Below are 22,117 nucleotides of genomic sequence, written 5' to 3'. Positions count from 1 at the left end.
GTGAAAGAAGACTATACAGGTGCTTCTCCACTGCAGAGCTTCCCACCTCCTCACGTGCCCGGCTCCATTAACCACCATCCACAGGGTTTCCTGGAAGACTGAGAGCACAGCTTTCCGTGGGATCTGGGAGGCTGGTAACACTCCGGCAGGTGTTTAAATGCAGACTGCAATCCTGTCCCCTAAGGCATGTGAAAGACTTGTCATCGTCGGCTCATGCTGGGACCTGCTACCTCTCCTTGAGGCACCTGACACCCTCTCCTGCCTGTTCAGCTCTCACCTGCTGTGCACGTCCTGGTCTAAGTGCCACATGTACCGTGAAGTCTCCCCTGAGCACGCCAGTCAACCAGGCCCCTCTCCCCTGCACACCTCTAGAACGTACAGTGCTGCATTTTATCTTGTGCTTTCTTGTTGAGAAACTATTGGGAACTGCAAGGATGTCTTTAGGCATTTAAGTGCTTGTTTAAAAAGCAAATATAACGAATATACTAGTTAGGCATGCTTTTGGTTGAAAGTAACAGCATACTTGACTACAAGTGACTTAAGCAATAAAGACTAAAGTTAATTAAAGTAACAATTACTCCTTAGTCTGGAGAAGGCAGTTCCAGGTCAGATGTGGCAATTCCACAATGTTGCAAAGTACCCAGGCAGGCGGTCTCAGTCTGTCTACCCTGCCATCTCTGATGTTGCTTTATGGTTACAAGGTGACTTATGCAACTACATTCAAGGCAGTGAGTGGGGCAAAGAGGTCTTCTCCTTGCTGGGTCCTATCTATCTGTTAGGTGAGAAAAACTCTCCCAGGAGCTACCCAGCAAAATCTCCTTTATGTCTCATTGGCCAGACTGGGTCACCTGTCAACTCTTAGACCAATCATTGGCAAAGGGCAGTGAAATTAACATGATTGGCTTAGGACAATCATGATTAATTCCCTGCCACCCTATCACCATCCCCACCACACACACAGGGCAGGGCACTGTCTCCTAGAACAAAGAATCTCTTTCTCTCCCACCAACCGGAACAAGATCAGGGATCTGTTAGCGACCAAGAGGACAGAAATTATCCTTTGTGTGAGCAAAGTCAATGTCAGCCACAGTGAGTATATGGATAGTCATTGATGAACGACACATTAAGAGCCATAAAAATTGGCCTTCCTAAAGCACAGCATACATCATGTCCTTCCCACGTAAAAAACTACAGAGTATCCATATCCCTCCTATTAACCTTAACTTGGAATCAGAAGAATTGAATTAGAATCCTGGATAGCATGACTTAGTCATGTGGGTAAATTAATTCACTTTCTTGAGCCTCAGTTTCCTCATTTGTATAAAATGGGTGAGTTGAATTTGCTTCATCCCTTTTAATTCCAATACCCTGTGAGTTCCCTTTGGATTTTTTTTTTTTTTAACATCTTTATTGGAGTATCATTTGGCTTTTAAACCCTCCTCAAATCTGGTCAGACATATATATTTAATCATGTTTTCTGCTTATTTATTTCTATCAAGAAATAAATATTCTTGAAATAAATAATTCTTACTTCCTTTAAGCTAGTCCTTTCCTTGCGCCAGAACACACCATGTCATTCATTCATTCCTTCTTTTATTCCAGAAGCGCTCGTTGAATGCCGACCAAGTTCTAGACATGAGATGAGACCAACTGTCTAGAAGAGGATGGGGCAACAGCCAGGAGGGACTTGGGTCTCTGGATGACAGTGAAGAAGCCCTGTACCACCTAATTCTTCTAGATTGTTTCATGAGAAAAACTAACATATTTTTTGCCACTATATTTTTGAATCTCTTAGCCTATATCCTAGCTACTACAAAAGTCTCTCCTGATTTATTTGTTATGGGCTTAATTGTGTCCCTCCAAAATTCATATGTTGAAGTCCTAACTTCCAGTGTCTCAGCATGTGACTGTAGTTGGAGATAGGGTTATTTAACTAAAGTTAAATGAGGTCATTAGAGGGGGCCCTAACCCAATATAAGTGGTGTCCTTATAAGAAGAGAAAATTTGAACACAGACAGGTACAGAGAAGAAGACCATGTAAAGGCACAGGGAGAGAAGATGGCCATCTACAAGCCAAGGAGAGAGGAAGAAACCTTGATCTTGGACTTCCAGTCTCCAGAACTCAGAGAAAAGAAATTTATGTTGTTTAAGCCACCCAGTCTGTGGTGCTTTGTTACGGCAGCCCAAGCAGGTTAATAAACTACTCCTACCTGATTGCTTTCTTAGTTTTTTGTTTTTTTGTTTTTTTTTTGGCTGCACCGCACAGCTTGCGGGATCTCACTTCCCCAACCAGGGATTGAACCTGGGCCACGGCAATGAAAGCACCGAATGCTAACCTCTAGACCACCAGGGAACTCCCCAGCTTTCTTAATTCTTAAAACTACAATTTTACCTTCTAGTCAATAATATTAAATTTAAATCTTAATTTCCTAGTGTTCAAACCTTTGTTAAAAGTTCACTAAGAATACAGAACATGTCTTAAACTTTTGTAGAATTTCTATTGTTATTATTATTTTGAAGTCAAAAGCTAGATAACTCTTTAGCAGGAGTGATAAGGAAAAAAAGAGAGAGAGAAGAAACAAAAATAAACAATATTAGTAGTGACAAAGGGGCCACACAGCAGAGCTAAATCGACAGATACAGTCCAGAACTTTAAAAAATCATAACAAAACTCTGAACTAAAGTACGCACATCACATTGAAAACTTAGATGAGTTTGACAATTACCTATAGAAAAAAATTACAAAATTGGACTAAAGGTTAAAAATGACAGATGAGATTCGTATCTAAGAATTTCCCTTGCTTAATACCTAAAGAAAAGAAATCATGAAAACCATCCCCCAGATCTGCATTAATGGCAAAGAGGCAAGGATGGAACCACAACTTAATGAAATACGCTTCAAATATTAGTAGCCAAGGAGACAGGAAACTCTGGAGCAGGGCTGAGCAGCGCAGCAAGGCTAGACTTCTCATCCCACCCTCTACCCAAACCCCGTCAGTGAGCAGAGAGACCCTAGGAATGCTTACTCTACCCGCCACGAATACCCAGTCGAGAGGACCAAGCTACGTGGGTGTCTTTATCTTTTAGCTCTTCTGTCTGACAAATAGCAGCAGTAGACAAACAAATGAGCACATCACAAGAAGGAGTCCCAGACCTGAGAACATCCTCCTGGGGTCTTTGGAATCCTGCATGAGCATTTTAACAAAATCTCAGAAGACAGCAAAGGACCACGTGGCCCAACAAATCCTACTTAGCACCACAGATAAACTCTTCCCTTCCCACCATCCCCTCATTCCTATTTTAAAAATATAACATGAAATGCTCAACCACAAACTATTATTTGGAGAAGAAACACTGTTTTTAGACACAGTGTTAAAGAAGTAAAAAAAAAAAAAGTCCCCTATATTGTATCAGAGAAAATAGAAGGTCTGGACAGAATTGCTTAAGATGAAAAAAAAAAAAAAAACCCCAGCATGACAACTATGCAAATATACAACAAGGGAGGGAGGGAATAAAAGAAGTAAAGAAAGAGGAAGAGAGGGAAGAAGGAAGGAAACAGACAGACCAGCACGAGACTGGTGAAGAACTTAAGTTTGGAGACAACTTAACTCAAATGAATGAAGAAAACTCATCCTGATCTCTTTACACTAGAGAATGATTTTTTAAAAACCCATGGATTCAGTAAAACAAGAGCACAAGGATGTTATGGTAAATGCGGCAGAGATAATGCTACGTGTTTACCAAATCTTGTGTCGTTTTCTTCTTCCTGCGCATATAGCCATTTTGCATTTCTTTGCCTTCCTTGTGCTTAACACTAACCATCTGACTAGTTCTGTGCAAAAAGTGTAGATTCTAGAAACAAATGTAAGTGGTGTGTGACAATTTCAGGCCAATTCCAGAAAATTCCAGGTCAGCAGGTGTGAGTTTTTTATGCTGTCATTTCTCCTGCCACGGCAACTTAGAAGCCGGTGGTATAGCTTCAAGATGCAAGTATATTGGAGAATAAATCCTAAGAGTTCTCAACACAAGGAAAAAAATATATTTTTTCTATTTCTTTAATGTTGTATCAATATGAGACGATGGATGTTCATTCACTAAACTTCCTGTGGTCGTCACTTCATGACGTATGTGCGTCAAATCACTGTGCTGCACACCTTAAACTTATACAATGCTGTATGTCAATTCCATCTCAATAAAACTGGAAGGAAAAAGAAGATGAAAATATCTTGGGCTCTGAGTTATGTCTTAGAAAGGAGCTACCCTGGAAAACTGTGAGCCCTCAGCTGACTTTGCATGAAAAAAAAAAAAAACCTATATGTGATAAGCCACTGGGAATGGTTAGTTAACTAATTACTGCAGCAGAACCTAGCCCATCCTAATGTATTGAAACAACAAAATGAAATTTAAAAAGAGTTTGCAGACATAAGGAAACCAATGGAACTCCCAAACAACATCATTACATAATAAACATATAAATTAGGAACAGAAAGAACAGACAGATACCACTGAGAATCTAATTACTGACATAAAGGAAAGTCATGAGATATTTGAACTAATATATATGAAAAAGACAAAGAAATGAAAGCAACTTATGAGATACTAATAGAAATGGAAAAAAGATTAAGTTATTCCAACTTAAGATAACTGATGTCCCTGAAGTAAAGAATCTAAAAATTAAAGAGAATATTTATTAAAACATGGAACAAAAATTCTGTGAAAGAACTGACTCTGCAGATCAAAAGAACAAATCGTGTTCCAGGAAAACACAATACAGTATAATACCAAGGAGACAACTTCTAATTAAACTACTGAACTTTAAGGATAAAGGAAGAATTTATCAGGTATTCAGGCAGAAAAGCAAATTACTTATAAGGGAGAGAAATTAGACTGGCCACACACTTCTCCCTCATTGAGAGAAGACAACAGGGTGAGTTCTATGGGAAAGGATACTAGACCAGGCCAGGATGTTTTTGAAGTAGAAAGGCAGAGGCAGACATTTCTCAAACATGAAAGAATTTGGGGAACCCAATGCCAGGACTCTTCATGGAAAAGCCATATGACTTGACAATAAATCCAGCCAATTAAAAAAAGTAATCAAATATAAAAACTCGGGAATGAGGAAACCACAGTAAAAAGATTTAAGATAAACACTAAATCCACTTAAGACATATATATATGTGTGTATATATATAGTGTGTATATATGTACACAGACATATATACATACATACAAACTAAACAACTCTGAGAATTATGCTACTTAGTAGAATGTAAATGTTGTGAATTGGGGCAAAAATCAGGAGGGGAAGAGAAGTGGCAGGAAGTAAGATACTACTGTCATCTGCTCTCATGGCAGGGGGTCAATTGATGCTACCTAAAAAATGTTTAATGTAATTTTTAAAACACAATGGATCTAATACCTTAAAAAAAAATTCTGTTCTTAACTTTTGAGAAAACTGAAAGAAATTAATCTCTCTCATCTGCAATTCAGTTTTACTTTAATTTCTTTTTTCTTTGAATAAATTCAAGTAAAACTAACAGTATTTATAAATATTACTATCTATCTAAAAATAGCATTTATAAATATCCATTCATCCACTCATCAGCCATCCAGCCTCTGTCTGTAATGCATTGAAAATTGTGTGGGGACTTCCCTGGTGGTGCAGTGGTTAAGACTCCACGCTCCCAATGCAGGGGGCCTGGGTTCGATCCCTGGTCAGGGAACTAGATCCCACGTGCATGCTGCAACTAAGAGTTCGCATGCCACAACTAAGACCCAGCGCAGCCAAATAAATAAATTAAAAAAAAAAAAAAGGAAAATTGTCTGGAAAAAAGGTTGACTTATTAATGATGGTTATTTCTTAATGGTGAGGTTTGGAGCGACTTTAAAAATAACTTTCATCTTTATACTTTCTGCATGGATTATCTTGACAAATTATCATGGTGACTTTTTTCTCAAAAATGGTTGAGCATATGTATCAAAATATTAAAAATGGTGATAGAATTTTGGATTATTGTTTTTCTTTCTACTTTTCTTTATTTTTAATTTAAAAATTTAAACTAAAACTTCTTAAGAAGAAAAATTAGGAAACTCAAATAGAGCAATAACCATTAAAGAGCCTGAATTAATGCCCCCCCATCCATCTCCTTCCCACCTACCCCCATCCCCAAAATATGTATAATCACATTAGTTCCAGGTACATTTTAATAAATCTTCAAGAATCAGATCATCTCTATCTCATAAAACTGATCAAGAGAAGAGTTATGAAATCTATCAAATTTGTCTTATAAGGTTACCATAACCTTGACTCCAAAAACAAATAAGGAACGTGTCAGAATTAAAGCTATAACTGGTTTCACTTATGAACAGTAGATCCAGAAATTCTAAATAGAATATCAGCAAATCGAAAAAAGAAAAATCAGACATTTTGATGTTGCAATCATATTGATTGATCGATTCCACTGTCTCGAACCCTTGTCAGCCTTCATGGCGTATCTGAATATTGTGTCTAATTTTGGTATCCATAATTTTAAAGTCTATGGATTCTTAGAGATAATTTAGAGAACATTCCACGGTAAAATGATTAAGAGGATAGAAAAATATGTACTTAGATTTTTTTAAATTGCCATTGATTGGCTCAGAAAGACAAAAATACCAGAAAACATATTTGAATTAATAAAACAACAACAACACAGAAAGTATGGATTTATCACTGCTGAAAAACATGATTTTTCACTTGAACTACCATCATCAATAACTCTGTTAATGAGCCCCCAAAAAGGTATAAGCATCAGAGGAAAGTCCATAGGAGCAGGGCCACTTCAGAGGGCAAAATCATGCAGCTGTACAGGGCCCCATGTTTGGAAGGGCCCGTACTTGGTTTAATGCTCTGCTGTAGCCATCCTAAAATTCTTAATACTTTTTGGAAAGGGGTTCTACATTTTCATTTTACACTGGGCCCTGCAAATTATGTAGCCAGCCCTGCACAGAAGGGTAACTAAACTAGTCAACCAGCTAGCTCTGTTGGCCCTGAGGATGGGCTGAGACACTAGAGATGCCTCCAGCTGGAAAGAAGGTGATGGGGACATGATTCGAACCCATAAAGCTGCGAATAATTGGGATGGACTTTTCCCATCATGTCTTCAACATGAAACTTGAAGGTTGAAATGTTATGACCAAGGCCAGTCTGGCAGCATAGAGCCTGGAGGGCTATTTCTCTTAGACTATACACCACTGAGCAACTCAAAGTAATCCCACTCTCAACATTTTAATCCCAAATCAAACTACAAAAACTATGAAGTGTTATCTTGAAGGGGAACATAAGATATCAAAATGGACCACGTGGTGGGAGGGGGAGGGTACACGGCTTTCAGGAACCAGCGGTGTATATCTCCACATCACCAACTCTCCCAGCACAAACTTTTCAGGGCCTGGTTCTTAATGAGAAAAGCAGCAGAGGGAGCCCAGCTCAATCCAGCCCATCCCACAGATAGGTCTGCCCGTCCCATAAAACATCAATACTCTGCGTTGGTAATAAACATATGGGATGCCTTGCTCTGAACGGTTGTATAGGCATATTTTCAAAGGTACTTCGATAGCAAAGGATGTTAGGGATAACAATGAAAACAACCATTTGCGTGCTTGACACCAAACCAAGAACTCTACAGGCATAATTTACAGGGAAAGAAAACTGAGTCTACTTTTTTCTTTTTTTTAGGTCTTTTGTCTTTTCAAGCAGATGAATACTTTTATTAACATGGTAATTTTTTTAACACATGGTAGGATTTTGACCTCAAATACACGTCAGGTCTGCTACTCAAATGAACTGACAGCTGACAACTCATGAACCCTGAAGATACCTGGTCCCTGTGCACTTTCAGGTCCAATGTAGACAGTACTCACTTTCCTTCCCCAGCCCTTTAAGAGCCTTTGCGAATACCTCTTTCATTTTATGCCCAGAATACCCTGAAGTACATCAGGGTATTACATCAACTTGTACAGAATACCAAGATCTCTTCTATCCTAGGAGTCAAATAAAGTCATGTCAAACAAAGCTGAGTTTATCCAAACAAACTGACCAGATAAGTTACATCAGATAGTGTGTCATGAAAATTTAAATTTTGAACAAAATGCATCTCTCCTGCTTTGGTCTCACACAGGAATTAAAGTACCCAAATGCAGACAATACCATCCTCAAAAAATTAAAAATAGAACTACCATATGATCCAGCAATTTCCACTTCTGGGTATTTATTCAAAGAAAACAAAAATGCTAATTTGAAAAGATATCTGCACACTCCATGTGCATTGCAGCATGATTTGTAATAGCCAAGATATGGGAACAACTTAAGTGTCCATTGATTCATGAATGGATAAAGATATTATGGTATATATACTATGTGGAATATTACTCAACCATAAAAAATGAAACTTTGCCATTTGTGACAACATGGATGGACCCTGAGGGCATTATGCTAAGTGAAATTAGTCAGGGAAAGACAAATACTGTAGGACCTCACTTATATGTGGAATCTAAACAACAAAAAACAAAAACCAAGCTCGTAGATACAGAGAACAGATTGGTGGTTGCCAGAAATGGGTAAAGGGGATCAAATGGTACAAACTTCCAGTTATATGATAAATAAGTCATGGGGATGTAGTGTACAACATGGTGACTACAGCTAATAATACTGTACTGCCTATTTGAAAGTTGCTAACAGAATAGATCCTAAAATGTCTCATCACAAGAAAAAAAATTTTTGTAACTATGTGTGGTGATGGATGTTACCTAGACTTAGGGTGGAGATCATTTCACAGTATATACAAACATCGAATCATTACGTTGTACAACTGAAACTAATACAATGTTATACATCAATTACATCTCAATTTTTAAAAAAGGGTAAAAAGAATAATACCATGAACATCTATATACATACTATTCACTTTAAAAATCTTCCCAATTCCATTTCCCTCTCCCTTCTTTTTATTACCCCCCCCATAACACTCTTTATTGAACTTGGTGTTCAATTTAAATTGGCATTCAATTTAAATAATATTTTAAATGTCCAAATTGCTATATATTTTAGGATTACACACTACATAGAAAATGATAACATTTGGGGAATTTAAAAATATTTTTCAACATAAGAGTATAATCCTAAAAACTTGTAGAAATTTGGACATTAAAAAAGAAACAAGATGTGTTTTCTCTTGAATCATTTAGGTCAAGATTTATAAACTATGTTTTTGTGAAACTCTGGAGCTCAAGAATTGGATGAGATTTTGAGCAGAAATTTGCAGAAAATACCAAGTTAATAGAAACTTTCTTTCTACTTAAAAATTTTATATCAACTCTTTCTCATAACTTTGACACCTCTTTCCACCTAGCTACATAATAAGCTAGTCTGAGATGGCATGAAACTTTAACATAACATTATGTGTTCACAGAGGTAAAGTCCTGATCTTTGGTGCCAGGCTGCCTAGATTCCACTCTGGTTCTCTCCCTTCCTAGTTGGTGGTCTTGGGCCAGGGGCCAATTATATGGGAAGCTTAAGCTTCTGGACCCCTCACCCAAGGGCCTGTCCCAATTTATTTTCATGTGTTTGTATTCCTTTTCTTAAAGGGGGCCTCTAAAATTGCATATACATCCGGCCCACAAAACCACATCTGCCTCTGCTTGATGCAAACTCCTTAACCTCTCTGAGCCTCAGTTTTCTCCTCTGTAAATGGGGATAATCATAGTAGAGCAGTATTACCTCACTGGGGGAATTATATGGGATAAACTTCAAAACAAGTAGAACCATGAGTGACATATAGTAAGCCCTCAATAAATGTTAACTATGACTACCATCCCCATCATCATTATTAAACTTATTATTTAATTTAGCATGTTTTTCACGGTGCTCCCTAAGAACTACGTGATAGTCAGGAGCTCCATCATGTGTGTGTGTCTGGGAACCCCTGTTTGAAGGGTCCAGCTCCTTGGACAAAGAGGCCCTGGACCCCTTGGCAGCTTTGCAATCCTACTAAATCATGAAGTCCTAAGGTAACCTGGGGTTTTGGCCACTAGTTGTCGTGGTGGAGTATTGCTTTCAAATCTTTGAGGCCAAGATCTAAGACAATAAAAATGTTAGAGTAGTTTTCTTTGGGGTATAACAGATAAATAAAATACTTCCTAACTAAATGAATCTAGAGGGCATAGGCAGCATTTTTCAACACAGGTTCTATTTGCATGTTAGGTAGAACTAACTATTTTTACAAATTACTCATCATTCTTGAATGGCAGTAGTAAGTCTGCTATACCCTGGCCCCCAGACATACCTCCCAAACGCCCCCTTAGTGGGTCCATGTCATCCTTGTTTGGTGTGTAGGTAAGAGTGTGTTTTGATTATGAACGTCCCATCAAACTTTATATAATTAAAGATAGAAAGCTGTGCCATTTCAATGCTCTTAAGGTAACGTCCCAGGGACACTCAGAGTGAGGTAGGTATATGCGTCCAGCCATCGGAGGGCAGAAGAAAGCAATCAGAACAAGCTTTGGAAGCAAAATACACAGACAGGAGCTTGATAGGAAGAGATTCTTTTGCTGGTTTAAAAAAATGAACATTGGGCTTCCCTGGTGGCGCAGTGGTTGAGAATCTGCCTGCTAATGCAGGGGACACGGGTTCGAGCCCTGGTCTGGGAAGATTCCACATGCCGCGGAGCAACTGGGCCCATGAGCCACAACTACTGAGCCTGCGCGTCTGGAGCCTGTGCTCCGCAACAAGAGAGGCCGCGACAGTGAGAGGCCCACGCACCGCGATGAAGAGTGGCCCCCGCTTGCCGCAACTGGAGAAAGCCCTCGCACAGAAACGAAGACCCAACACAGCCATAAATAAATAAATAAATAATTAAAAAAAAAAAAAAAAAAGAACATTTACTAAGTGAAAGAAGCCAGTGTGAAAAGGCTACGTACTGTACGGCTCCAACTATACGACGTTCTGGAAAAGGCAAAACTATGGAGACAGTAAAGAGATCAGTGGTTGCCAGGTGTTAGGGGGAGAGAGCAATGAAGAGTGGAAAACAGAGAATTCTAGGGGCAGTGAAACTACTGTGTGTGATACTACAATGGTGGCTACATGTCCTTATCCATTTGTCTAAACCCACAGAATGTACAACATCAAGAATGAACCCTAGGGGGCTTCCCTGGTGCGCAGTGGTTGAGAATCTGCCTGCCAATGCAGGGGACACGGGTTCGAGCCCTGGTCTGGGAAGATCCCACATGCCGCGGAGCAACTGGGCCCGTGAGCCACAACTACTGAGCCTGCGCGACTGGAGCCTGTGCTCCGCAACAAGAGAGGCCACGATAGTGAGAGGCCCGCGCACCGCGATGAAGAGTGGCCCCCACTTGCCGCAACTAGAGAAAGCCCTCACACAGAAACGAAGACCCAACACAGCCATAAATAAATAAATAAATAAATAATTAAAAAAAAAGAATGAACCCTAACGTAAACTATGGACTTGGGTGATGATGTGTCAGTGTAGGTTCATCAGCTGTAACAAATGAACCACCTGGCGGGGTATGCTCATAGCGCGGGGCAGGGTAGGATAGTGGGAACTCTATAATTTCCACTCAGTTTTGCCATGATCCTAAAACTGCTCTAAGAAAATAAAGCTTATTAAAAAAATTTTAAACCTATAAAGACTTTTTAACCTATTAAAAATTTTGATCTTATTTTTTAAAAGTGAACTTTCGTCTTCTTGATTCACTAATTTTTGAGTATTGCAAACTTGACTCTTCACTATTTTTAGCATCCACAGAACTCTGAGACCTAATTTTGTTCCACATTTCCCAGTGTCTGCCAAAGAAGTACAACTAGATATCACTACCATACAATTAAAAGTCACGAAATGCCATTATGTGTTTAAAAAAAAAATTAGAGGGCATACGTGGGAAGTCTCACAAATGAAAAGAGGAAAAACATTAACCTGAAAGTGAGGATTAATTTAGCAACTTAAGGAAAACAATCCCACCACAGACAGAGCTGCACTGTGTCTACAGCACACGTACTGTGACACAGAAGTAATCCTGATTCATGGTCTTTTTCATACCAATTCCATTGTGTTTGCAACAGTTACCTTCGCATTTATCTCAGGAATTTTCTTTTCTGAACCTCCTTCCTTTCATAAGGTCCTTTCCTAAATTCACTTAACGTTTTCATCTATAAAATTAGGAGAATGTAAAAGAATACTTGGTTCCTGAGATGCAAAGCAGGCTTCAGACGCTCTTGAGACCAAAATGACTTGATCATGTTTAAAAAAGGGGGGCAAAGGAAATGAGGGAGTTGAGATCTCGTGGGGCCCAAGAAAAGCTGGCTTCAGCAAGGGGAGCCTGGATGTTCCTCTCTTGCCCACCAGGGAGTGAGGAAGCTGGTTACCTCTGAAGGGAAGAGCAGTGTGATCCTGGCAAGGGAGAAAACTGCGCTGAGCCTCAGTTTCCTCACTTGTAAAACAGGGATGAAACTGCTTACCTCTTGGGGCAATAGTACGGGAGAGGCACTGAGGTGCTTTGCACCAGACTGAGCCCGCTGGATGTACTCAGCCCGCTGGACACGCTCAGCGGGGCTTCCCCACTGACATGACTCATTTGTCAATCTTCTCTGCCTGTAACTCTTCATGATTTAAACTGTCAAGAGACTGTGTCTTGTTGGCTCAGTCAAGCCTGTGCATTGGTTTGCCCTAGGCTGGGTGACAGGTATGCACGCACGTGTATGTGTGTGTGTGTGAGCATGCATGCATGTGAACAGAGGGGTGCATCGGCATATCGGTTGCCTGAACGTGAACTTTGGCTTCAAAGTTCTTAACTTGGCAAAGAGCCTGGTTAAGAAAGGTGGCCAAAATGTAAATTCTTCTTCTTTTAAAAAAAATGTTATTGAAGTATAGTTGATTTACCATGCTGTGTTAATTTCTGCTGTCAAACAAAGTGACTCAGTAATACATATATATATTCTTTTTCATGTTCTTTTCCATTACGGTTTATCACAGGATATTGAATATAGTTCCCTGTGTAAATTCTTCTTCTGATTAGAAAGAAGACAACCGTGGTGGCCATACTGCACGCGCCATTTCATCCTTTCTCTTTCTTCATTCAGAGCTCTTGGGAGGAAGACAAAGAGGGCAAGAGGGAGAAGCAGAGGAGGCATTTTTATAGAAAAGGTTCCATCTATCTTGGGGAAGAACAGCCTTGCTGTTATTATAACTGGGAGTTAACACAACGGAAGAGGCTGATTGGAGGTGGGACCAGGGCTGAAAGGTTACAGGTGAGTTAAAACGTGTTTTCAACTCAAGTATACACATAAGACCAGGGTCTGAATGCAGCTGAAGATTGGTGACAAAGTCACTGAATTTCATTTATTACCATGTTTTATCCAGAAGTTTTATTTAATTAAATCATGCTATAAGGAATACAATAAGTTTAAATTAACTTCTAGATCCCAAACTACTTAGGACAGGGCGGAGCCATTTAGAAATGAAAGCTTATTGCCAATAGGAGGTCATCATATTGCTCTTTAAGATTCATGTTTAAGATTTTAGGGCTTCCCTGGTGGTGCAGTGGTTGAGAGTCTGCCTGCCAATGCAGGGGACACGGGTTCGAGCCCTGGTCTGGGAAGATCCCAAGTGCCGCGGAGCAACTGGGCCCGTGAGCCACAACTACTGAGCCTGCGCGTCTGGAGCCTGTGCTCCGCAACAAGAGAGGCCACGATAGTGAGAGGCCCGCGCACCGCGATGAAGAGTGGCCCCGCTTGCTGCAACTAGAGAAAGCCCTCGCACAGAAACGAAGACCCAACACAGCAAAAATAAATAAATAAAAAAATTAAAAAAAAAAAAAGATTTTAAAAGAATGCTTACTACACCAACAGTTTCTATGTTAAAGGCATCTTCTTTTATAGGCGTATTTCATTCAAGCCATGCTATGCCCTTGGATTCACTGACTCTTATGGTGGACGAATCTAACCATTTGAAAATCTAAGTCATCACTGCTCGCCAGGTGGCAGCTTGCTGAAGATGTGAGCAGAATATCCAGGAGAAAATAAACAGACCTGGAATCTAGCCTTGCAGACTGAAACCTGCAAGGTGATTGCAAACATCACTGGGTATTTCAAATCTTGCTGTGATTCACGTTTGTTTTTTTCAGATGTCATAACGATGACTCTCTATTAATCTTTTAAAAGTTTACACCTGCCTCCTTTCAGAAAGGTTTTCAGCTGTCACTGGGTGCAGTCAGATACTTGCAATAGACTGAAGCAAGTGAAGAGGAGGAAGGCTCTACTCCAAGGAGGGGTGCAGAGGCCAGGAGAGTCGACCCTGCCACGGATGCTCATGTGAGAGGGGGGTCCACAGGTTATAGTAATCTTTAGTCCAAGTCCAGGAAATTAATCAGTAATAAAGGAAGGAGCCCAGGATGAAGGAAAAGGATGCCTGGATATGTGGGCAGAGCACCACAGGGGGAAATCGGGGTGGACATATTTCATAGGAAGGAGTAGGCAAGGGGCTCTCGACCAGGTCCCAGCCTCGGGACCCGAGTTGGAGAAAAGGGACCTGGCAACCGTCCTAGACACAGGCAGGAAACCAGGTTAGGAAGGACCAGATCCAAAGCCCAGGAATAGAGTGGGAAGTGGAAGGCCGAGGCAGGATGCTTCACAGAGCAAGAGAGGGCTTGTGTTAATTCCCTGAATGAATTTCTTTCACATAGACTCAGTTTAGTGGAGCCAAGGAACAGTTTGACTGATATGTTTCAGTAATCCATGAAGAAAAGAAAAGATTCATCTATAGTTACCTACACAAGTTAAGCCAACATGGACAGCCCATTGGAAGACAAGAGACGCAACCATTCTGCATTTGCCAGCTCAAGGAGCCCTGAAATCCTCCCAGCTGGAGGTTATCAAAGACGATCTGCAACTCAACCAGCCCGACTTGTTTAGCTTAAATTCGGGCTAATTCTGAGAAGACTGGGGGGTGGGGGGTGGGGGGTGGGGTGGGAGGAGGGAGCCACCTGCTTTCTGCCGACAGCAAAAAAGTAAGGTGGAAACGCCCACAGCCCAACAGCGTGTGGACCAGTGAAGCCTAAGAAATCAGAGCTGCTGGGCCCAGGCAACTATTTCTATCGAAGAGGATAGAGGATTAAAACCTTCCTCATTCTCTCCAAGTCCTGAGCATTTCTTTTCTGAAAAATTTTCTTTCTGGTTCGCAGAATATAGAGCATATTCCGAAAGGTTTTTTCAGGGTTGGTGATGGGGAAAGTTCAATCTTAAATGTTTCCTCCATTGATAGGTCTGGGATGGCAATCTGCCTTTTGTCTGCTGCTGTCATTCTTCTAAGGGGGATGTTTGCAAAATTGTCCTGAGCAGCAGCACCTCAAATATAAAAGCACTCTAGAAGTGTCCCTAGAAACTTCCCTTCTCCACTGGTCCCTTGAAGCACATCCATGGGAGCCATTGGACAGCTGCCACTGGAGGGCATTAGACATCATTTAATTTGCTACACGATGACTTTTGACCTCTGCATTCGTTTTACACGGGTCACTGTCTTATTCTCATTGTCGTGGTCAGACATTTATTGATGCGTTTCTAGGTGCAGGAAACAGTGATAGATCTGCAGAATCAGGATGATCTTTTAAGGGGCTCACAGTCTAATGGGATCACATAAATAAGAAGAAAAATAACCACAATAGGGTCAACTCAGAGTGGCACACACTCTATCAAAAAGTCACAGCAATGAGGCTCTCGGGGGCAGTAAGCATTCTGCAAAAGCCACAAGGACCCTCCTAAGAAGTGAACTCAGCACCACAGGGCTTTTTGCACACTGTGCTGCCCTAAGTTTCCCCGACTCTTGGCTAACCATAGGAGCAGGCCAACTTCATTATTAAAGTGTTTGTTGAGCATTTAGGATGCACCCATTTTAGGGATCACCCCGTCTATTTCTCCCCAAATTTATTCCTGTAGACCGCAAGCTATAATCGCTTTTCTAAGCTTATAAATAAAATAACATGTAAACGAAAAACAGAATGTACGGTCAAGCATTCATTCATTCAAGAAGCATTAAGCAGCCTTGGCTTTCAGCCCTGGCTCACCTCAGAGGACATAAGAACTGAAGCAACAAGGAGCAAAGCAATTAGAGGATGATTTTCACATTACAAAGGGTCCCACGGGTTCCTTTTAGTGCTTCCCTGGAAGATTTAAATATTTAAGTATTGTTTTACAGACCATTAACTCTTGCAGCTGCAGGATGAGGAAGGGATGGACGTGGGTGATCTGGAAAAGAGCAGATTGAAACCTGGAGGGTTAGAAGGCAGGGCCACCAATAGATCAATAATTCCAATAACTCTTATTCATATCCTGCTCCCATAGGCTAGAAAGTCCTCAAAGCGCTTTCTCCACATTCTCTATTTTGATCTTAACATCAATTAGGCATGACGATAAACTCAAAAAATGAGGGGTTCAAGGGGGAACAGATGGACCACAGAGGATTTTTAGGGCAGTAAAACTCCTCTGTATGATACTATCATGGTAGATACATATGGTTATACATTGACCCAGACCCATTGACCGTACAACACCATGAGTGAACCGTAATGTAAGCCATGGACTTTGGGTGATTACCATGTGTCAGTCTAAGTTCATCGACTGTAACAAAGGTACCACTCTGGTGGGGGGAGTCTGCACCGCGTGGGGGGAGGGCGTGTATGGGAAACCTTGTACTTTCTGCTCAATTTTGCTGTGAAGCTAAACCTGATTTAAAAAATAAAGTCTATTTTTAAAAACTGAGAGTTTAGAGTTCGATGAGGAATAACGTGTTCAAAAATTAAATTCACATCAAATGTTAGAAGAGTTTGTTGCAAAAGAAGATTAATGAGAGGCAGAGGTACACCCGTCACGGATTTGAAATGGAGTTTCCATTTTCTTCTCTACAGAGGGTCATCAAGAGCCGGGTAGAGGAGAGCCAGATGGTAGTGGTATTGCAGTTACTAAAATGCACATTGTAGTACGTGTTCCACGAGTGTGCATACACAAGCATGCTGTGTAGAAAACAGCATGTGAATTACGTACACATATAGATTCTACGGGTACGTTCGGTAGCCAGCCGTTAGTATTCCCAGTCTACAAATACGAACAGTGGGAGGCGGTGGCAGCAGGGGTAGCAAAGAGAGTCACAAATGTCTGCACAGTTAGTGACGTTTATAGTGATAAATGCAGGCAAAGGAGACCCCACACACACACCCCACCGCACACCGCCTGCTTGGTTTTGCAATCTAGTGCTACTCCAAGGAACAATACAGAAGGCAGGGCAAAGGGAGACGAAGTACTAAGTGGACTAGGAAAATATTTACGAGGCTTTTTGCAGGCCTAACAATTGTTCAAATTTGTGCATTTGGGGACCACCTAGGCAACTCGTCCCATTGCCCGAGCTTGCACAGCTTGGAGCAGACTGCCGGTACCTCCAGAGCCGGGGTCCCCTTCTGCCAATTTCCCCTTCCAAACAGAAGGGGCGCAGGAGGGCAGCGAGCCTTGGCACAGCGGGTCCTGATAGCCCCAGCGGGAGGGTCACAGTTGAGACATCCAGCCCCATCTCATTGTTCAGCGCCGGGAGTTTCCTCCTTTGGCGGTGACCCGGAGCCGGGAGCTGAGCGGGAAGGGGACGGACCCGGGCGGGACTGTGGGACGTCTACTGCTGCCTCTCCTTCCCCTCTCCGGGAGCTCGGGTTTCCCGGGGTGTGTGCGGATTCTCCATAAAAAGGGAAAAGCACGATCCAAGTTAATTTTCCAGCGCCGAGAGGAAATGCTGTTTCCTGCATCGTACAAAACTGGTGCCAACAAGACTGACACAGGAGCCCATTGTCCCGCTAACAATGTGGTGATGGGGGAAGGACGCCTGAGAAAACAGACTTCGGGCTGCCGTGCGCGTTTGATCTTTCCCCGTAAGTGTGAGTGTGTGTGTGTGTGCGTGTGTGCGGTATAAGGATGGTCAGGCTGCTAGAGACGGGCACTGCCCCTTTCTGTCCTGCCTTCGCGTCCGCGGCGCGCTCCCAACGATGGCAAGAGTGACCTAGCCCTCCAAGGCGCCCAGGGGACAAAAAAGAAAAAGAAAACGGAAGAGAAAAGGATAGAAATGGAAAGGAGAAAGGAAAAGGCAAGACTCCGCCCAAAGCCACCCTACGGGCGCATTTCAAACCTTCCACCGGCCTGGGTCACAGGCAGAACCGAAAGTTCCCAATCCTCGACTCCACCCCGTGCCAACCGCGTTCCTCCCGTGACCTGAGCCGAGGGTGGCTCTACACGGAGCAAACCCAGCGGCGAAGGGGGCCGGCGGGGCTGAGGGGCAGCCTCTCACGTACGACAGTGTCCCTCGAGAGCTGAACCCGTGGGCAGGGCTGACCCACTGGCGACTCGGGTCAGCGAGCTCCCCGCGCGCGCCTGGCCCGGCTCCGGGGCGCTGCGCCTCTGGGTGGCCCCCGCCCGGCCCCCGGCTGGAGGGCGCGGCGGTGACTTGCAGACACGCGGCTGTCGGGTTAATTTCACCTGGGCGCCCCGGGGTCAGAGCTTCTGCCTGAGGACACGTTGCTCCAGGCTCCAGAGGACGCGGGTTCATCCCAGCGCCCAAACGTAACCTCCCCGCCCTTCGCCCGCTCACGTAGCCCCGGGTTTGGGGACGTGAAGTGCTGGTGAGAAGGCAGCTCCGGCCACCGCATGGGCTGGGCGATAAACAATCTCACAGGATACACAACACCCTGGACTGTCACAAGTCCCTCGCAGGAAAAGATAAATAACATGTGAGGAGCCGCGGCGCAGCTTCCCCCGGGGCTGAACAAAAAACTCTGGGAGAAGTAAGTAAACAACAGAACGAAAAGAGTTCCCCCAGCCTTGGCCGCAGAGAAATCAGATGCAGCGCCCTTCCCCCTGCCCTCCCGGGTAGGGGTTTCTTCCAGTGGAAATGAGGGAAAAAAACAAAATAAACCATACACGGTGCAAACGTTGTTCTTTAAACCGACTGGCAATTGTCACTTTCTGGGTAAGGAGCGTGTTTCCTGGGCACCCTAGGAAACCTTTCTAGAGCAGAGGTTGAGATGCCACGAGTTTTCTGGAAGAGGAGGCCAAAGAAGAATTTCCTGAGGAAACGACTCTTTTCCAAAGGTTTGCTCCTCGGATCAGAGCTGTCAGCTACAGAAACCACCCTCACATCTGTGGTTCCATCTTGATTTCTTGTAAACAGATCAGAGGTGAGGGCATGGGGGGCAGGGAATTGAAATGGGAACAAAACCCAGACCAGAGAACTACAAATGCCGCATGGGTACAATTAAATGGCTGTTAAAAATGCACACCTGGGCTTCCCTGGTGGCGCAGTGGTTGAGAGTCTGCCTGCTAATGCAGGGGACACGGGTTCGAGCCCTGGTCTGGGAAGATCCCACATGCCGCGGAGCAACTAGGCCCATGAGCCACAACTACTGAGCCTGCGCGTCTGGAGCCTGTGCTCCGCAGCAAGAGAGGCCGCGATGGTGAGAGGCCTGCGCACCGCGATGAAGAGTGGCCCCCGCTTGCCGCAACTGGAGAAAGCCCTCGCACAGAAACCCAACTCGAACAGAAGACCCAACACAGCCAAAAATAAATAAATAAATAAATATTTTAAAAAAATGCACACCTACAGCAATCCCATCCTGGGCATATATCCAGAGAAAAACCATACTTTGAAAAGATACAGGTACCCCAATGTTCATCACAGCACTATTTACAATAGCTAGGACATGGAAGAAACCTAAATGTCCATCGACAGAGGAATGGATAAAGAAGATGTGGTACATATATACAATGGAATATTACTCAGCCATAAAAAAGAATGAAATAATGCCATTTGCAGCAACAGGGATGCAACTAGAGATTTATCATACTAAGTGAAATAAATCATAAAGAGAAAGATAAATATATGATATCACTTATCTGTGGAATCTGACTTTAAAAATGATAGAGATGAACTTATTTACAAAACAGCGACAGACTTCAAAAACAAACTTAACGGTTACCAAAGGGGGAAACGTTGGGGAGAGGGGTAAATTAGGAGCTTGGGATTAGCATACACACACTACTATATATAAAATAGATACCCAACAAGGACCTACTGTATAGCACAGGGAACTCTACTCAATATTCTGTAATAACCTATATGGGTAAAGAATCTGAAAAAGAATGAATATATGTATATGTATAACTGAATCACTTTGCTGTACACCTGAAACTAACACAACATTGTAAATCAACTATACTCCAATAAAATAAAATAGAATAAAATAAAATAAATAAATTAAATAAAATAATTCAGTAAGCTAAAAAAAAAAAAAAAAAGGCACACCTAAAGGGTTCACCTTTCTCCCACTTGGAATGTGAGTGCCCAAGGCAGTCTTTTGCCTTCTATGAAGGAGGCAGGTCCAAGCCTCTGAAAGTCAGTGCTAAGGCACTGGGCCTCTTCTCTCCTCCCCTCTTCCTGCAAAAAGTCAGGTACCACCTAAACTGCCAGTCTCCACGGCCCAAGCAGAACCTCTTAAAAAGTCCAGCTCCAGGCCCATATTTCCATCAGTCTCTTAGACACTGCCCAAATTGCATTACGAGATTTATTACTTTGGAATAAGGGTTAGACCTAAAATGCAATTTCATTCATTACTCACACACCTATTATTTACCTGTTGATGTAAGCTGGACCACTCCAGGAGCTTATTACCCACTGCATACTCTTTTGTCTTTTCAGTAATCTTTACAACCATGTGAAAAAGTTTAGTAATGTTTTGAGATTAGGGAAAATGGGATGAGGGCAGAGGGGTGTGGTGAGAGTGTGGGCTGGCCACTTACTAAATACCATTCATAGCAGACTGACGTCCTGGTCCCTCTGAATGCTCTGACCCCTAACTCAGCAATGATGTACAGGCATAGTGTATCCAGATTTCCAGATGTTCTTCAAGCTTTCTCATGCCAGCCACTTGGGGAACTGGAGCCATCTGGGTTGGATGCTGGTACAAGCAGATGTATCAGTGGCTGGTTGAAGACAGAAAGCCTGGTGTTCGGATAACTATGCTGATGGGGTCCTATGGGAAACTTTCACTGTAGTATACAACGTGGTCATCTACTGTGGACCAGAGCGCCTCTAGAGAGTGGCCCCGTTCAATTCATCTTTGTATCTCCAGTGCCTGGCTGGGTGCACAGAACATAGTAGCTGCTCAACAAATATTCATTGCTGAGCAAAGGTACTGTAGACCTGCTTATCCAGTGTGGAGGTGACACAAAGTTGAGATGGTAAACAGAATTGATTTTAACATCAGGGTCACCCAAAGCCCTAGGAAATGGGGCAATGAGTAAATCTATAATGAGAACATGTATGGTCCCTCTCTTGAGTCCCCCAGAGTTTGATTCTGCAGATACAGACTGGGGAAGATATGAGTAATTAGCCAGCCGCACAGACTGTAGCTGCTGGTAAATTCAGTGGGAAGCACCAGAGACCTCTTAAAAAACTGAATGTGACCTTCGACTGAATTAACAGTAAAGGCTCTGGATCAGAATCTCCTCCATGTTTGCTGGACCCATTGAGCTCTGGGCTCAGTGCTGAGCTCCCTGGTCTGGGAAGATATCAGACCGGGCCAGATCCACTGACAGGAGAGGGAGGAATGGGACACTCAAAATCCCAGTGTGCGAGGATGGTCGAGAGAACTGGTGATGTTTAGTCAGGATGAGAGGCGAGTCCTTTAGGAGCCGTGAGAGCTGCTTTCAAATATTTGGAGAGACATCAGATAAAAATAGGGATTGGATTGGGGCGTTGGGACAAACAAGAGGTAGAACATCAAGGATGCCAAAGGCTCTGCCCCCCTAAACCAGGCCCCCTTCATGGGGCTTCATTCTCACCAGTAGATTGGAAGAGGGATCCTGAAGGTGAAAAAAAAAAAAATAGGTATTGGAATCATGTCGGCGCCCATTCCCCAAACGAGACCAATGAGCTGAAGAAGCCTGAAGCAAGGGTGACTGTCCACAGGGGACACAACTTCTGCTGACCGTGTCTTTTGGTGACAGACTCCTGATTGCTATGGGGGTGGGGAGGGCAGTGGA

The 22,117-nt window shown here is 42.7% G+C and overlaps 1 long non-coding RNA gene across 1 annotated transcript; it reads right to left on the bottom strand.

The window, feature by feature from the left end:
* Positions 1-17,715: 17,715 nt before the first annotated feature.
* LOC309647911 lies at positions 17,716-19,746 on the bottom strand. Its single transcript, XR_014256390.1, has 2 exons — positions 19,674-19,746; positions 17,716-19,356 (listed from the first exon to the last, which is right to left on the bottom strand). It is a non-coding gene; the product is annotated as an uncharacterized lncRNA (long non-coding RNA).
* Positions 19,747-22,117: the final 2,371 nt, after the last annotated feature.

The sequence above is a fragment of the Balaenoptera physalus genome (genome assembly GCF_965194825.1).
Source record: "Balaenoptera physalus genome assembly, chromosome: 18".
NCBI classification, from domain to species: domain Eukaryota; kingdom Metazoa; phylum Chordata; class Mammalia; order Artiodactyla; family Balaenopteridae; genus Balaenoptera; species Balaenoptera physalus.
Note: the sequence above shows the minus strand (reverse complement) of the source record. Positions and strands in the feature narration are given on the sequence as shown.